Source organism: Echinops telfairi, unplaced genomic scaffold, assembly GCF_000313985.2.
Source record: "Echinops telfairi isolate 266 unplaced genomic scaffold, ASM31398v2 ScPeMD7_7427;HRSCAF=8465, whole genome shotgun sequence".
In the NCBI taxonomy this organism is placed as follows: domain Eukaryota; kingdom Metazoa; phylum Chordata; class Mammalia; order Afrosoricida; family Tenrecidae; genus Echinops; species Echinops telfairi.
The window spans coordinates 13,463,895-13,470,818 of NW_022111327.1; positions in this window are offsets into that span (position 1 = coordinate 13,463,895).

Genomic DNA, 6,924 nt, shown 5'->3' on the forward strand with positions numbered 1-6,924 from the left:
ATGTTAAAAAAAAAAAAAGAATAAAAAAATAAATAAAAATAAATAAATAAATAAATAATCTTAACCTAACGGCATCTGCCATAATTCACTTTCAAATGCATTCCGTATGAGAGTAAGATTATTCACAGCCCTGGTTCATGGTTAGAGGGAGGCACTGGAGGCTTAATCCATATGATTTTTTCCTTCACTTTTTTTTAATGGAAACAACTTTAAAATGGACAAAAGGGGAGATCGAATGATAAGATATCACATTTCAACTTAACTACATCTGCCATAAATGACTTTACAATGCTTTCTGTCCGATAACAAGGCTATTCACTTTCCTTAACTACGGTCAAAGGGGATTCACCAAAGGCTTAGTTAATGTGTGAACCCTGCAAATAGATTTTGGGTTTCTGCTGTCAACTGTAGCCTTCTGCAAACTGGTATTCATAATTTAAGTGCTGATACCATCTCCTCCTTTAGATTTGCCTTATATTATTTGCAATCTTTGGCTCACATAGGCTGGTGTGCTTATTTTATGTGGACTTAGTTAATGCCTTGCTTAGATGACTGCTTGTTTTAAGATATGCCTTTAAGACTCCAGATGCTATATTTTCTGATAAGCGCCACCATCTGGTTTCTTTACCACACTTTGCTATAGTGTTCATATCTTCAGTGGTCTCTTTATGAGGGGGAGCATCAGGAGGGGCCATGTCATAAGAATGAATTGCTCTTAGCTTAATTGCAAGCCCCCAATCCATTTATATATCTGTGGTTTATATATGTCTCTGGTACACCTTAGAGACATCATTGACATTTTATAGAGAACATTGTCAACCATCTCCCTGAGGCATAAGGTAATTCTATTGATAGTGTCATTAATTCAGCCAAAGGTATAGAATTCAAAACATTGTTGAGGAAAGGAAATCATGCAAGTATAGGCCAGCTATGAATTGCAATATATGAATTGCTGACTTGAACAGATTAAACTCTTAAGTGACTGGACATTATTTACACAAGCAATGGGGGGGTTGGTGAAAGGGGACATTTTTTCAATAATATTCATTGACAATGGTAGAACCACGCCTACCAGATTAATATATATCATAATAAAGTAAGGAAGGTGTGACAACATAATGAAGTATATGGTAGTTTCAACCCACCATTCATTGCACACCCTCAAGGTAAGAGATCTGAACCAAAGCCCACCAAGCACCTGGGGATACCAATCATCTACTTCTTCTCATACTACAGAGTTTCAGCTTTAAGTCCAAGGGCTGCCGGTGAATTTGATGCAAAGCCCAGTTCACTTAGTGGTGTTCCCACATGGAGCCCTTCTGGTGTGGCCTATGTGCTCCTGGAAAGGGCAGAGTCTATCGTCCCAGTATTCTAGAGCAGGGTTGCTCACACTTTTTCAGTATGCGAGCTACTTATAAAATGATCAAGTCAAAATGATCTGCCAACCACAAAAATGCAAAACATATATTTATTTATGTATTTATTACATTTATTCATGAATGCATTGAGAATTCTTTACATGTACAATGTATATTTATGTACCTTGCATATCTGCATGAGTCCATATTGCACAACACAACACAATTAACTATGTACACTTTTTGTCATTACCTGAGTTTACTCTGATGACTTGCACTGAATGGAATGAGCCAGGGATGCATAGTCCGGACAGTAGCTGCTGACAGCCAGCCTCAAGCACACTTCCAAATGATCATCAGTCATGGTGGAACAGTATCTGGACTTAATTATCTTTATGTGGGAAAAGGCTGATTCACATCAATAAATAGAGCCGAATACTGCAGTCAAGGAGGTAGCACGTTTTCTCATGTTTGGGTACTTTCCCTCTGCGAGTAAGTTCCAGAACTGTTCATGCGCTCTGGACTTCAGCTGAATGTTGGCTTGTCGTGTCAAAATCTTCCATTCCGTATGAAAGTGATATGTTTTTATCTTCTTACTGGGTCCAGCTCCCCGACTCATTTTAATACTCTTTCTTAGTTTAAGAGAGAAAAAACAAGGTCTAACAATTGGCGATAACTTAGCTTGTCAGTTTTGCTGCGTGCATGTGTTTGACACCTAAGATTGCATCTGATTGGCTGTGCTGTATATCAACCAAGTGACGGGATTGATGAGAGGTTTAGTTCTATTTTTTAATGCCATGCGATCTACCCACACTTCATTTGCGATCGACTAGTAGATCGTGATCGACGTATTGAGCACCCCTGGTCTAAAGCACAGGGCCTGGGTCCAAAGTGTCCATTCAGGCACCTAATGCCAGGTTTCTAGTCTCCCCTTGAGTTCTACATAAGTATTGTTAATTTCATGTTTTTAAACAATGGGAGGATATTCCTCCCTGTTTTCCAAATGTAATTGCTTTCTCCGTCAATTTGATTTCATCCAGCTAATTCTTTTTTTTTCTTCAATCATTTTACTGGGGCCTATTACAGCTCTTACCACAACCCATCCATCCATCCATTGTGTCAATCACATTTGCACATTTCTTGCCATCTTCATTCTCAAAATATTTGCTTTCTACTTGAGCCCTTGATATCAGCTCCTCATTTTCCCTCCCCCATTTTGATAATTTATCATTTTTCCCCATGTAGCTAATTCTTTAAAACGACTCTGCTTAAGGTCAGCATTCATCACTAGTTATACTAAATAGCTTAAGGAAGACTTCATGGAATAGTATAGGTCCATGGTTCAAAGATTTTCTCAGGACAATATATTCTGGGGTTTATCCTGCCACCAATGGGTTCAGAAAGTCTGGTTTCCATAAGAATTTGGAATTCTGTTCCTTTTGATCAGGACCCATCTGACCCCTTAATAAAAATGTTCAGTAATGGTAACCACATATCATCCCATTCTTCTGGTGTCATGGCAGTGAAGTTAGCAGTTCATGGAAGCAATTAGACCGGCAGTTAATTTCCTTTGCTTCCTGAGTCTTCTTACTCTGCTGTTCCAGGCAAATGGAGACCAATTGCATCTTGGCTGGCCACTTTTAAGACTCCAAGACTCCAGCAAAGTAAAAGGTATAAATATTTTAAATTTCTTTACAGAAAAATCCACCATCAATTAAAATTTTTAATATTAATATCCATAAGGTGAGTTGTGAGCAAGACCACAGCTATTTTTATTTGAATCAGCTGTGTTTAAGTATAATCAGTTCGGTTATGCATTTATCAGTGTATGCTTCAAATGTTTTCAAGGGTTCAAGCAAGAGTTTGGAATATTAATTACCATCCGAATCCTGCTTGGCATTGAATGGATCTCTCCAGCTCTCTTGGCCATTGCATCAAATGGATAAAGAGTAGTCAATTGGAAAGCAGATGTCAAGATAAAGCACTGTAGATATGGGTTTTTAAAAATCTATTTACTGCGTTTTATTTACTCACTGTGTTTTATGGATTTCTGTGGCCTGCTATATATCTTAAGAATTTTAGCCCACATATACCTGAATAATATTGTTAGAAGAAATAGGATAAATATCACTTGGAAATTAGGATCATTTGTAGCTACAGGATGCTCCCTTGGCAAGCCTCCTAATAAAATCATTTTTCTCTTTTTCTGAACTACTTGGAGTGGCCATTAATTAGACTCATTGCCCCAGGACACAAAGCCAAGGGCTGCAATCACAATATTGCATAAAGAGCACATATGAATTAACAAACAAGATAAGTCTTCCCATATGAAAGTAGTCAAAGAATATGTTCAAGAGACTCCAAAAGGGAAAATTACAGTAGGCCAATAAATATGAACATTTCAATCCTTTCTCTTGGAAGTGGTGTGCTAGAGAGTGAGTCTGCAGAGCAGAGCTTGAGACTTTGCATCTATAGCCGGTTATCAGCCAGGGTAAGGATTTATACCACAGATATCAGAAAATGCTGTACAGTAGGCTTGTTTGTTTGTTTCTTTCATTTTCTTGGAGAGCAGAGTTTTAAACCTCCAGCAGCACTCCATTGGCAGCCTCTCACTTGGATCCTTGCCAACTACATTGAAATATGCTCCTGTCCTGACTACCCTTAAAGAACCCCTTGCTGCTAGCTCATTTTCCAGTTCCATATCATCTCTAATTTCTTTTCCTTCACAATCCAACTTCTTTAAGGAATTGCCTCTCTGGCTACCACATTTTGAGGCAACATTTTGATGCCTCAAATGTCAGACTTACTGAAAAAAAAAAGTCAGACTTGTTTTTCTGGATACATTTGACCCATTGGTTCCAAAAATGGTACCGCTTTCCCCATCAGCTCTCGTTTTTGAGATACAGAACCTAGGCCGTATACCCCTCTTCATTCTGCTCGCCCATAAAAACAAAAATCAGGATATTTTAACATGGTGTTGGCTAGCTTGTTATAGAGGAAGTGCACACTGACTTTATTTAAAGTAGCTTGTGTTGTTCTAAACATTTAGGTCAAGTTATACTTCATTGGATGTCCTTTGATCCAAAGATATATTTGAACAGTGTCAACTCCATGAACTTGGAATTTTCCCCGAGTATCACTTCGCTTTTATTAGGAATGGCATAGCAGGCGGTTCCAATTCGGTATCTTAAAAGGGGGCCGAACTAAGAGCTACTGTACCATCAACAAGGAGCCCTGATGGCGCAGAGGGTTTTGTGTTTGAGTGCGAACCACAAGGCCAGCTATTCCAGCCCACCAGCCGCTCTGCAAGAGAAAGACGAGACTTTCTGCTCCCACAAAGATTATAGCCTCAGAGACCCACAGAGGATGGCCCGCTCTGTATCTTGGGGCACTATGAGTCCAGAGTGACTGACTGGTAGTGAGCTTGTTACAGGAACTAAAGATGCAAATGTTCTGAAACTCAAAATGGGTCTGTCAGAGCTCAAACTCCTTTATTAAAATGAATAGCATTCCAGTCTTGTTATAGGATGGCACAACTTCGCTCCCTATGCATAGAAACTCTTCAAAGAAAAGTCAGAATTTTTTTTTATAAAGAAGCTTAGAGTCAACCTCACCCCTGAAACATTTAACATGAATTATTCTTTGGCTTCTGTATAGTAAAATGTGTTCTGAAATGTTTACTGCATAATCTGAAGAAGAAAAATGTAGATCTTCAAAATATCTGTGAAAATGGCTGTGAAGTCTTACATTTTCAGCACTCTGAATTTCCCTCACACCTTCCATATATGTGCCTTTTCTATTTTCTTTTCCAATCTTCTCTAGCTGCATTTTGGCTTTTTAATATCCAACTTATAGTCTCTGTATGCACAGCCTCCCATACCAAAAAGAAAAACCCATTATCACCCTATCAATTTTAACTGATATTGACCCTTCAGGGCAGGGAACTGTCCCATTTGGGTTTCCAAAGCTTTACATCTTTCAAAGGCTGCAGAGTGACTGGTGGGTTCAAACCATTGACCTTATGATTGACAGCTCAATGTGTAACCAACTAGCCACCATAGGTCCATATACAGCTTCCCTTCCAAAACTCACTGACATGGAATCATTGCCAACTCATAGCAAACCCCTTTAGGTTTCTGAGACTGTAATTGTTTATGGGAGTAGAAAGCTCAGTCTCTCTCCCGAGGAGCTGGTGATAGGATTCGAACTGCCAACCATGGTGATTGCAGCCCAACATGTAACCACTACATCACCTGGGCTCCTCAGCTCTGCTTAGATGTCCATTAATACATAATTGTTTTTTGAAATATTTCTTACCTTTTTGTGTCTTATATTGTAATTCATGGGTCTTAATTCTCGTATTCAAACCTAAGATTATAAATTAATACATTATCATAACTGAAAGTATAGTGGCATATCTAGTTGCCTACAGGTGGGCTTTGGATCGTCACTCAGTGCTCCCCTTCATTCACATCAATATGATTTGTTTTCTTCCCACTGTCATCCTCCTTTCTGATCTCATTTCAGATGGCACTTCCTCTGTGAAGCCGCCTATATTGACATGCTAGACAAAGTGATATCTGTGCCCACCCCCCACCTCCCAGTATGGGCGCGCAGAACGCAGTAAACATCTCTTTTACTGCTTTTAACACAGCTATAACTTCGCATTTATGGTGATTTGATTGCTGTCTGTCTTCCCTTCTAGATGATAAACTCCACGAAGGCGGGGGACCAAGTCTATTTTTGTACACTGTCGATCTCCAGCAAGATGTGACACACAGTAGATAAAGAATGTTTGTTGTATTGCTGAAACAGTTCATGATCATTGTATAGAGGAAATCCATACAACTTTGCCAGCTGGCGTTTCTTCTTTTTTCGTGGCTTCCAGAAAACTAAGAATCATATTCAATCTCAAGCTTAGTCATAGCAAGTACATCAACCCACAAGAAACAGCATATTTGAATTCTCTTTTGATTCCATTCCTAATTTATTAACTGTAATAGTTTAGGTACTTTAGAGAAACAAATCCACAGCAACTCATGTATAAGAGTTTTATGTAAAGAAAGTCTGCATCATGAAAACATCCCAACCCAGTGCTGCCCAAGCCCACAAGTCCAACATTAACCCATTTACCCAACACCAGTCCACAAAGTCCTCCACCTCACAAAACAGAGGCAATGATGCCGACTGCAGGAGGAAAGCTGAGTCAGTGAATGAACAAGCATCTCAGCACTAGCAGGGGTCTCCACAGGGCTGCTCCAGCACCCAGGGCTGCATCGGGATAGGTCCATGTGGCTTCTCCTTGGGGATGTCTTGTAGGAAGTCAATCTTGCAAGCTGAAGCAGGGAACTGCTAAGGCAGCTGCACCCTGGTGCAACCATCACAAAACAAGAGACCCGAGAACTAGAAAGGTGAGGCTTCACCACCCATTTATCCCTCCGCCTTTCAATTAGCCCCACATGTGATTATCGGCCAGGCTGGCACAATTAACTAACTCATTAACTTACAAAATCTGCTTTGAAATGAGATGACTGTGTGTTTATGTATATAAAGATCAATTGATACA